Source organism: Vidua macroura, chromosome 12, assembly GCF_024509145.1.
Source record: "Vidua macroura isolate BioBank_ID:100142 chromosome 12, ASM2450914v1, whole genome shotgun sequence".
Lineage (NCBI taxonomy): Eukaryota > Metazoa > Chordata > Aves > Passeriformes > Viduidae > Vidua > Vidua macroura.
The window spans coordinates 18747517-18759318 of record NC_071582.1 but is presented as its reverse complement, the minus strand read 5'-3'; the positions used below and the strand labels follow the sequence as shown (position 1 = coordinate 18759318).

Here is an 11802-nt window from a genome sequence, read left to right as displayed (position 1 = left end):
CGCGGCTGCGGCGGGAGCTGCGGGGCGCGCGCGGCACCGGGACAGGCCCCGCCCCTTGAGGCCGGCCCCGCCCTCGGGCCCGCCCCTCGGCCCCGCCCCCGCCCCGCTGCGCCGCGGCGCCCCCTGCCGGGCTCCCGGCGGCTCCCGCCGAATTCCTGCGCGGGAATCTGAGCCCCCTCAGGCAGCAGAGCCCGGCTTAAGGAGCAGAGCCCGGCTTAAGGAGACAAAGCCCTCGGGGGGCAAAGCCCCGTTCGGAGAGCAATGCCCTTCGAAAGAAGCAAAGCCGAGCTCGGGAAGCAAAGTCGAGCTCAGGGAGCCAAGCCCTGTTTAGTCAGGAGTCCAGCCCTGCTTAGGGAGCTCCCAGCACTGCTCTCCTGATCCCCTTTCCTTGGCATTCTCGTCCTCCTCCCGGCTGGCACCGCACTGTTGGGGCTCATCCTGCGCTCCCAGCACAGCCCCGGGTGCTCTGCTCCCCATGAGGGATTTCTGCATTTACCCTGTTCGCCATCACCTGCTGCTGTTACTGCACCGTGGCTGGGCTTATGTTTATATCAAGCGTCAAATGCCGCTTCATAACACTACTTCTTAAGTGGAGCACCTCCAATTTTGACTTTGTGTCACGACCATAAACCTTTGCCCGGCAGAAGAACATCTCACCTCAGGGCCGAGGCGCCTGCAGCCTGCGCGTCCCTGTGCCCGCTTCTCCCGGCCTCATTTTGCACCATATAAGGGCTGGATCCAGCTGGATCCTTTCATTGACTGCCTGGAACTCAGCGAGGAGGCAGTGAAGCATCACACCCTGTATTATCTACCAAATTAGACAAAAAAGACAAGGAGTGACTCATTTCAGCCTTTCTCATCTCCCCAGGCATTCTTCTCTCCCTCTCTGACACACACACATTTCTGTTTCACCCACTGCTGCAGCACTGGGACTTTTGCAGAGATTTGCTGCTTCACATAAGGCAGCACAGCTCCCACCTTGCTCCCAACCAAAGCTCTCGCGTGGAAAGGACTGGAATTTGGCACAAGCCCCACAGAGCTGGGATCAGGGCACAGATGTACCACACTGACCTGCTCTGGGCACCGCAGCTCCTTCACTGCTCTGTGTCACCATTCCGAAAGCCTTCCCACAGAACTGCACCTCCCTGCCCTCAGAAAGGCCAAATTTTGGCTGCCGCTTTGCTCTCTGCTGAGCATGTTTTCTTCTAATCTCAATAAAGCCTCCAGGATTTGAGCCTAACCAACACAGATAAATCGTTGGCTTTGGCCTAAAAGTCAGCCAATTTAGCCTTGGCAGATTTGCTCCCTCAGAGGTCACTGAGAAGCTGAGATTTACTAAAGGCACTTGAGTTTTCTTGGCTTTGTGGTCGAAGTCAAGTCCCTCGGTGACACTCTAACACCTGCTGTTCTTTTATGAGGGAAACCACTATGCTTCTGGGAAGAGCTACCTTCCTGTGGTTTACTGGAGGCGTTTTCTCCCTCTGATGTCACTGCTGTCCTAAAAACCCCGAGTGGCACTGACGTCCACGCAGAGCGGCGCCGCTGCACCGGCCAGAGCCAGACTAAACGAGCTCCCAGGGGTCCACTGTGGGTGTCCAGCCAAATGTCCAACTCTCAGCCCCTTGTCATCTCTTACTGACAATTTGACTGCTTTCTTGCTGTATTCATATTTTTTTATTATTTTGTCATTAAAAACAGTAGAATTTGAATCTCTGCTTTTATGAAAAATCTCTGGTTTCTTGAAAAAAACACCACAAGTAAATCTGTCTAGATGTGGGACAGCTTTCAAGGCTGGGGGATCTACCTCTCCATTGGCTGTATACATATGGTGGATCTAAAATTGAGCAAGGAATTTGTGGGCTAGGGCAGGGAATGCTTAAAGGGGCAAAGTTTGGGCAAGTAATTTCTGAAACAGATCTTGAAGTTTTGCAACTGGCTTCCAGCACTCCGTGGACCATTGAGAATTGCCTGATTGGTGCAAATATGTGGACACATTAATTCATTTACACCTGCAGAAAAAGAAACTTGACATAGTCAACCATTGGTGGGCAAATGAAAAACTGCTAAAGGCTTTTGCTGCCACAGTTATTTCTCCTTCTCTGTGGGAAGAAACATGTTGGAGACCTTGATAGAAGGGAAAGTGAAGACCTTCAGCAGTTCCAAGGTGGAGGTGTGGAGCATCCCTCCTTCTAAGGTAAATCCCTGCTGCCAGAGGCCACATCCTGCCCCTAGGAATTCAGCTGTAATCCACAGGTAATAGAATCAAAGACTGGGGAGGGGGAATTGACAATCTTTGCCACTTCAGTGACAGCTGAGGCAAATTTGGTCTCTGTGTCGCTTCAGCTCCAGTGAAGGTCTTGTGCTTTTGCGAGGCTCCTTGTCAGCATCCTCCAAACTACAAAGTGTCACCCTGGTAACTCTTAATCCTGCCTCAGCACAGCTTGTTCCGCGTGCTCCCTCATCTGCAGAGTTTAAAGGATGGAGCTGTCACTGGGGAAATGTTCTGATTCCGACGCTCCCGAGATGGATTTGACGCGAAGAAAACAGGGTTCATTAAAATGGTGCAAGATGTTGTGATTGCTATTTATATGGGAGTTTCAAAACAGGTTTTTGTTTACAGACAGTTCCTGCAATTAGATCAGTGGAGGAATATTCCCCTGTGGTGGGTGGGAGGGAGTGTGAAGTGCAGTATTTCCCATCCTCACCTTTTGGCTTTCATGGCCACCCTGCTTTATAACAGAGAAAATAAAGCAAACACCAGCCATTTCCTGTTAAATGAATATCAGATATATCCGCAGTACCAGGAAAAGGGGGACTTCAGCTCTCTGCTCCCTTTTCTGGGGCTCTACAAAGCCTGGAGACCTGCAAAAACTGGCTAAAAACTGAGGCAGGGAATGATTCTCCATGGGCTGGAACTGAGGCTCCAGTGTGCTTCCAGTCCAGAGGAATGCTTTGCCATTCCCACAATCCCTGCAGCACCTACACCATTCTGACTTCACTGGGAGTTTCACAGTTTATGGATTTATTCTTTCTTTTAGGAAGATCAGTTCCCTATACGCCATCCTATCCTATTTGCACCCCTTTGGATAAATCTTTGCAGAGCTGTAACTCGAAATAGCAAGAGCGTGTCGGCAGAGTCATTTGTGCATCCCTACCTGCCACAGCCCCCGAGCAAAGCCCTTCCTCCTGTGACCTTCAGATGTTCGAGGCAGGAGCAGTGACCTGGTTCTCCTTTTGAAAGGCCTTTGAAAACAGGAGCCTTATTTGACCTGGTGCAGAAGGGCCCTTGTTTAGGAACTCCCTCGGAAATACTCATTTCACAGAGTGCAGAGGCAGTGATTAAGGCACTTTGTTGCCTCTATGAAGGTGATTTTCCGTCTCGGTGAGAGGTTTAGCCACTTCTGCCTGCGTTTGTTGAGGAGCACTTGCAGAAGCGGTGGCCACCTCTAGATGGTGCGTTTTACCCAGGAGAACTTTGTGCCGGCCCTTTACATAACTTCTGCTCCTTGTCTGAGGTTGCAAACACTCTCCAACCAAAGCGCACAGATTTTAGTATTTCCTTGTTTTCTTAACTTGAGAACCTGGCTGCAGTAGTGCAAAAATAATAAAAATATATGCCTTAGATACTTAAAAAAACATGTATTATGTGGCACGTTTGGTTGGACCTGTGAGGCATCTACTATGTGGAATATCTGCTACATAACCATTGGCATTCCCTGTCTTCTGGGTTCATTCCTGTGCTAATTAAATGAGAACTAATCTGGTTTTGTTTTGTTTTGTTTTGGTTTTTTTTTTTTTTAATACAAAACTCTGCTCTTGTACTTGAATGCAAAGAAAGAGGGAAGGAACAAAGATGGGTAATACCACAGAGATAAAATGATGGTGATGAACTTACTCCATCTATGGTATTTATACTTCTTTTCTCTGAACAGCATTTCCCTTCTTGAAGGAACCACACAAGGTAATTTAACTGCCCCAGTTTTGGTCACTTTAGAAAAGCCATGAGGAGTATGTAGAGAATTAATATCACTAATTTGGGGCTGGGGATAAAGGCCATTTGGTTTTGCTGCTGCTTTTTTTTTTTTTTTTTTTTTTTTTTTTTTTTTTTTTGGTGGGTTATTTTATTTTATTTTTAAGAACTTGAAAGAACCTGTAGTTGTCCTCAGTGTTCTTAGGCATAGGAATGGTACAGTTAAATTATCAAGGAGCAGAAAAGGCACCAACATTCTTGCATTGTCCAGCTCTACAGACAGTAATCTAAATGGAAAAAATTATAAAAAATAAATTAGATCAAAAAATCTGCTGGGCTTTCATAACCTAAGATGTGCTTCATAACACAGGTAAGGAAATTGCTTGTGCTTCTTCAATGGGTGCAAGATTTTCTCCATGATTTCTAACCTGAAATTGCTGCTTTTAGAAGCTTATGAAAAGGCCATGTATGGAACAAACTCTTCCAGTGCATTATGAGTAATATCTACTGCTCCTGTTTTATATCTCAGCCTAGTGACAGAACTTTCTTGTAAATAAGGGTTATTTCCACTAAAAGGCTATTATGAAGTTATCTTTGATGCCGAGGCTACAGTCTCAGCTCCCAAGCGTAAAAGAACACTTTAGGATATAAATAGCTTTGTTCCGCCTGCTTAAATACCCTGTTTTCTGCAGGAGCAGCCCGGGGAGGAGCGAGGACACAACCTGGGCTGCTTGGCTGCTGCGTGCGACATTCCACGCGGCCCCGGCAGCTCCCGACAAAAGGCCAGCGGCCAGGACCCGGCCTTTCATGTGGTTATCGCAGGGTGTTGCTACAGGGTTTCGCTGGGCTTTTACGAGGAGATTGTTCCTCGCGATAGCCGAGAGGCCCATAAATGCCATCAGAAGCACCTCTCCCGCCAGCCCCTCTCCGGTTTTGTTTGATGTCACCGGGGCTGAGCAGCCTCGTGGCTGTTGCTGGGTCCTGATCTAATGTGATGCTGTCCTTCACTGGTTTTGGATGCTGGAGGTGGGAGTTGAGATTCATTCTTACACCATTTGAGGGGTTTTTTTTTTTCTCTTTTTTTTTTTTTTTTTCCTTTTTTTTTTTTTTTTTTTCTGATTTATGTCCCCCAGTTTCAGCGTGGATGACAGCTATTCCTTGCTGCAGCACAGGAGCCATTGGCATAAGATGGCACTTGGAGCCTTCTCAGGGGACACTTCTGTTCCCCTCCCACTTCTTCTTGGTCTTCTGGTCTTCTTCAACTGCCCACCCTCACTCCTCCCAGCTTCCCCCACTTTTGGGTCTCCCATTCACTGTCCTTGGAACCCAAACCCCTCTTGGTGTCCAAATCTTTTGCAATCTCCCACTGCCTCCAGGCCTCCCACCGGTTTTTGGCCTCCCACCCATCTTTGGCCCCCCTCCCTTTCTGGCCTCCCATCCCACTATTCAGCCTCCAGCCTCTTTTCTTCCTAAACTCCCACTCCTCTTTTTGGCCTGACACCCTCATTTTTGGCTGGACACCTCCTTTTACAGCTGGACACTCCTCTTACACCCCTTTTTGAACCTCCCATCATTCTGAACCTCCCTCCCCTTCCCTTCTGGGACTGCAGTCCTATTTTCCTTTTGCTGTCTTTTTTTTCTGCCTGCAACCCTTAGCCTGGCACCCTATTTCAGCTGTTTTTCATCCTCTCACTCCTTTTCAGCCTTCTACACTGTTTTGGCCTCCAGCCTCCTCCTGCTGTCCTCCCACCCATGTTTTAGCTGCCCCAGTTTGGGGGGTGGTGAAGGGCAGCACCGCATCTGGGTTATTTTAGATTCTGGAAAACACACCTGAGAGGCTGTTGATCACATTTTTTAACAGCAGGTTGTTTGCAAGGAAACTGCTGAGAGCATTTGCACTCAGAATTTAATCAGTACCAAAATATTCAGAGGAGCCTCAGCAACAGCGCTGCTCTTCTGCTGTCTGTCAGCCGGGCGTCTGTGCAGGGAGAAGTGGCAGATCTGCTCACACAGATGCACCACCTCTGACTTCAGCTGGATCATCCTGTTTTCCTGTGTCCCCACAACCTTTTGGCTGGGTCTGACCATCAGCTGTAATTGTTATTTAAGGTTAAAAGCCCCAGTACTCTTGGGAGAGAGTGGTAGCTCTGAGGTGGTGGTCCTGCCTCAGCTGGGGCAGTGGCACAGGGACAGGAGAGCCTGGTAAGGGCAGCTCACAGGAGCCAGGCTGGTCTCTCCTCTCCTCTTAGCCTTGGTAGCTTGGGTTAAACCTTCAAAATGGGAGTTTCCAGCCTGTGTGTTGACACTACATCTTCCCCAAATTTTCCACACCCGTTCCACTCTCTGTGTCATTCTGGTTGGGAACACACTGGCTGTTTCCACATAGGAGAATAGGAGATACATTTTAAGGTTCTTCATGCACAAACAAACGCATTTCTCAAGCTATGCAACAATTTTCAGTGTTCTATAAAGCAGTGGTGGGACAGGCCTTTTCAAATTTATCCCAGTTTTATCTCAGACTTGTCTAAACTTCAAGCAATTGGATTGGCAGGACAAATCTTAACTCTCCTCCTCCCATGCCCTTGCCCATTTTGACAGTCAGCTAAGGGGGACAAGTTTAATTTCTTATTCCAGTCATACTGACCATTAACCCATCCTCATTTAGGACAATATTTAATCACAAGCTCAAAAAGCCTTGAAAGGAGTAATTTTTATAAATGATAGTCTGAGCCATTTGTCCTGCTGCAGGCCTTGAGGGTTAACAACAGGAACATCTGCAAGGCAGTTATTGTGGCAATCAATCCCAAAATACAAATAACTCAATAATTTATAACAGACCCCCACCATTAAATTGTACTGTGCTATTTTCATTTATCTCAGTGCTTATTATGGTGTTACACTGATTTTTAATAATCTCTCTGGCCTTTTCATTTGCCTGCTGGTGCTTGTCAGATTTAGCTCTGGTTTGGTATTGGAGAGCCTGTGAGCCAGGCTGGATCCACCATTTTAATTATTCCAATTCACTGGATGAAACAAATCTGAATTAGGAAGTAACATTTAGCCATGTCAAGAGTGATGAATTCCTGTCATTCAGAGGAACAAATACATGCAGTTATTTTGTCTTTTCAGGGTTCAGTGTTCCAGTCCAAACGTTAATTTTTACCTCCGTTTTGCCCTTTATTAAGTCTGTCTCAGAGAGAAAAGTCACCAGGTCCTTACCTCACCTTTGCCAGCACCTCTGAAGCAGCACTTTTTTGGTACATTCAGAACCAAAACAATGATCTGGTTCCTGCTCTGAGATCTTTTATAACACCAAAGCTCTCAACATTCCTGTGCCCTGGACACATCATCAGCTCTCAGTTGAAAGCTCCAGCTCTGTGATCGGAGAGTGCAGAACTGGAAACCCAGAAATTCAGCCCTGTGAACAGCAGGTGTGAGGATAAGCAGACAGGAAAGAGGCACAAAGATACTGTGATTTTTGGGCATTGATGCAGTTCCTCTACAGCCTGAGGGCATCTGCATCCTTAGTCATGCAGCAGAGGTGCCTTGTGCAGGGAATGTGCTTCCCGTATTTCCCTGTGTTTGGGGTTCTGTCAGGTTTTCCTCGCTAGACAACACCAAAACGAGACAGGCATAGGGTAAAAGCCCTGGGACAAACGTGTGAGGTAGTGCCAGAGGTTTCGCAGGTGACACTTGTCATTTCTGAGTGAGAGCAGAGGCGGTGTTGGGAAGGGCGTTGTGTTGTGCTGGCTGGGGTGAGTTGGGAAAACGAGGTCACTGGGGATGTTGTGCAGCGCCGGGAAGGTTTTACAGCTCCGCAGCCTCACCTGGGATTTCTGGTTCCTACAGATTAAGGAGCTTCATGCAAACCCTCATTTCCCAGAGGAGTCGGATCAGGTGCTTGCTCAGGAGGATCCAGTGATTTGGTTTTTAGACATCTTTCACCAGAGAGTTATACAAATCTATTTTTTAGAAGGGAGGTCTTTCCACATCCAGACTTGCTCACGCCCTTCCTCAGATGGTTTCCACCTCCCAGTAGTCAAGGCTGTGCTCCTGCTCCCTTGGCATTTCGGAGGGGTGGGCTGATCCCGCCGCTGTTCGCGGAGAGGGCTGCGCTTCAGTCCCCATGGAAACAATTTGGAGAGTTTTCCAGCTTGTGTAGCATCGCTGAGCTGTGTTTTGCCTTCCTTTTCACTTCCATCAGGAGGGCGGCAAAGCTTTAACGCATTCATGTTTGAAAAGCACTTCGAGGTGCTTGAGGAAGGTGCTACAGAGGAGCGAAGTGTTATTACCCAGATTAACTGTTTCTGCTGTGCCCGGGAGTCGCGGCTGTGAGTGTCGCTGTGCCCGGTGCACGCAGGATGAGGCAGTGAGGTCGCCGTGTCCCCGTGGCCTTCTGGACAGCTCTTCTGCAGAGTCACCTCGACACCAATGGAAGGCTGAGCAGAACTTCCACAGCTGCAGTCAGGCAGGGAATACATTCTGGAAAGCTCAATGGCCTGATTTGCACAGGCAAAATGGAGGGAATTCACCACAAGGAATGGCTCCACACGTTTCAGGTGCAACAGGAGCACAAGCCAGGCGAGAGCTCACAGCGAGGGGAACTGGGAATCCGGTGCTGCCTTGGATGTGAGGCCCCTCCAAAGCTCTCTTAGGAGACACTATTTGTGCTGCTAAAATACCCGTGTCAGGGGTGTTTATCCACTCCAGGCACTGCAGTTAGGCCAGCTCCTGCTCCTGACTGCGAGTGCAGAGCGCTCCCGGACTGCTCTGAGCAGGCTGCACCCCGATGCTGTGGCAGGGTAAAACCACAGACTTGTCTGGAACTCAGGAATGTAACACGCTAGGCCCTAAGGGATTTTACATTTCTATTCCCTACTGAGTGCCTCAGCACCTTCCAAGTACCTGCTGTGCTCCAGACTCACCTGAACTCTGCTAACCCATCTGTACTTGGGAATCACTGCACAGCTCTGGCCACTGCTGCATCTGTGAATTAGGCTCCATTTTCCCCACCTCTCATTCCTGTACCTGCTTCCCACAGGGTGGGTCTCCTGCAAAATCCTCTCCAGTTTCTAGGTACACTGGCCTTCCCAACTCTGGAAGAGGAGCCTGGAGCTGATGACAAGGGTTCCTGAGGATCCTGCCAAGGGATATTTTGTCTGGTCTACCTTTTTCCTCCTCTCCTTAAATTCTGTTTTGGTTTGGTTTTGTCTTTTTTTTTTGGGGGGGGGGGAGGATTGGTGGTTGTTTGCATTTTTCGAAATTATTTTTCTAAACTTATTATTTGTAACTTTCTGAAAAAGAACCTTATTAACAAACACAAGCTGAATCTGCACTGCCTGCCTTGTTAAGGGTACAGTGAGCTGGGACCGCATTACCCCATCTCTGCTTTTAGTTCCAGCAACAATTAAAAAATCCATTATAAACCACTTAAACCAATTATAACATTTGAAACAAATCTTTTCCCATACATACTCTCTCTCCAGTTCAGTGTGATCAGCTGAAAACAAACCATACCAAAAAAATGAAGGGATTGATTTCCATCTGTCAGGTCCTCACCTGCCCGGCTGCCCAAACCCTCGGAAGGGAGAGGCCATGGGACACACAGAGGGTGAGTGCAACCAGAAGGGGCCCTTTCTGTCACATCAAGCTTTAGTCAGCTTCAGCCACCCATGAGTACACCCTCAGTTCATTCTCATCTTTCCTGGAAAGGCCCTGGCCCCTTCCAGCCTCTCCCCTTGCTCCTGGCCCTCAGCGGTGCCAGCTGCTCCCTCTGCCTGACCTGCCTCAATTCCCCTTCCCCCTTCCATACGTCCTCCCTGCGCTGTTGCTGTGATTCATTAACGCTTCAGAGACACCAGTCTGAGTGGAAAAAACCCAAGCAAGCACCAGGTTGTGCCTCTCTGTACATTTTCTATAGTGACTCACAAGCCTGACCAGGTAACTCCCCTTCCCTCTCACTTAGTCACTCTCTCCCTCCCGGATAGGCTGGTCTGACTCCTCACTTCACTTATTGCTCTGTTCTCTTTGCTTTTCCCTCCCCAGCCCTACATGTGAGCTTGAGGATGGGAAGTTCTCCCTCGCTGACCCGTGGCACACAATGAAGAGCAAAGGAAAACACTGACTGCAGCAACTTTGCCTATGGAGGGACCACAGAGCAGAGCTGCCCCCCAGCCCCCCTTTCCCCGCTTGGGCCACGCACAGATTACTTTGTCATTGTGGAGAAACAAATAAGGCTTCGTTCTCATTACCATCCTGATGGGAGTAAACAAGTTTATTTACACTTGAGCACTGCTGAAGAATAAAGTCATAGAGAAAAGTTCAGGGTAGGTGGCCTGTCTTTGTCATTAGGGCCAGCTTTTACAAAATCACTGCCCGCTCGGCCAGACAGGCTGCTATTCAGGCAGGCCCGGGTTAATGAAAGTACGGTGTGTGCTTGTTAAAAGGAGGACTACAACACTTGTAATCATGGGTGGTCACATTTTTATTTAATGATACGTATCTTTCCTTTCTCCAGCCTTCCCTCGTAACCCTTTGCCTCCCACTCAGCCATCCTGCAGTGACTAATTATGAGTCGTCAACTAAAATCTGATACCGGGGCCACAACCAGCTAAACCCACTAAACAAGTGATTTTTATTTTAAAATAATCTTTTCATTAACAGCCCTGGGATCCTGTCTGAGCAAAAAGCCCTCAAAGCATGAGGGGCCCCACATGTGTAATAGCTGGAGCTAAGATAATAATAAAAGGACAACTGCAAACAAACTTTTGAGAAAAAAGGACTGCAGAACAGAACTGCTTCCTCTCTTTCAAGGCCTTCGTGTGGCCCTGGTGATAAATCTGTTGGGACAAGGATACTTCAAAGCCAGAGGTCGAACTCTGCTCTCATTTGTGCAAGTCTCACAACTCGTGTCAATGGAGTTTCACCAGGCAGGAGGCTCAGACCTGCTATTCTGCTCTCATGAATGCAGTGAAAGGCAAAGCCAGCCATGATGGGGAAAAATATCTATTTATCTATGGCACGACCTTGCTGAAGTGCTGAGTACAATCAAGCTACGCTAGAAAACCTCCCAATGTCTCCCAACTTTCCTGCTATTTCTAAAGACTAACCAGTCTGAAGTGCTCATGTCTGGGCTGAGGAGAAGTTCAAGCTCAAATGTATTTTTTTGGCATCTCCTGGGTGTATTAAGGATTGGCACAGAAGGATGTGCTCACACAAAGGCATCACTCACCCAGCATTTTCACCTGCCTGTTGCAGGCTGTTGCTTCTTTCTCTGTTTTTTTTTGTCTGTGTATACCCCACAGTCATTCTTGAACTTCACAGTCATTTTTGACAGAGGAGCAGAGATGTGAGGACACTAAATTTTTCCAATTTTTAGAAAACCCGCAGCTGTGTGAGAAGCTGATGCTTTGATACATGTAAATTAGCACTGTCACTGGGGTATCTTATTCACAGACATTTTTCACTGTCACTTAGACATCTAAAACCCAATTACAGGCAGTTTTGGGAATGGAGAAGGGCCCCTTCTCATTGAGACTTCCCATCTGCTGGTCACCTCCATCCACTGAGGACAGGGAGAGCAAAACGCTTAAGACAAAGTGTTGTGCAATGATGTTACTTAGTTACAGTCTTTGTTTCTTTATGAGGCTGGAAAAGACCTCACCATGGTGTTCCTGCCCTACCTCGTGCTTCCCTCGCCCAGGAGGGCCCAAAAATGTCAGTCCCCACATCCCCATCCAAGGCCTGGGGCAGCACTTGAGCAGGAAGGGCTGCCTCTGACACTGAGTGGAGAAGGAGCAACACAAACATGTCACTGCCTGCCCCAGTGCTCC

The 11802-nt window shown here is 48.1% G+C and overlaps 1 long non-coding RNA gene across 1 annotated transcript; it reads left to right on the top strand.

Annotated features, from left to right (window-relative positions):
- Positions 1 to 134: 134 nt before the first annotated feature.
- On the top strand, positions 135 to 10250 carry LOC128813633 (uncharacterized). Its single transcript, XR_008439109.1, has 3 exons — positions 135 to 2194; positions 9457 to 9581; positions 10016 to 10250. It is a non-coding gene; the product is annotated as an uncharacterized LOC128813633 (long non-coding RNA).
- The last annotated feature ends 1552 nt before the right edge of the window (positions 10251 to 11802 follow it).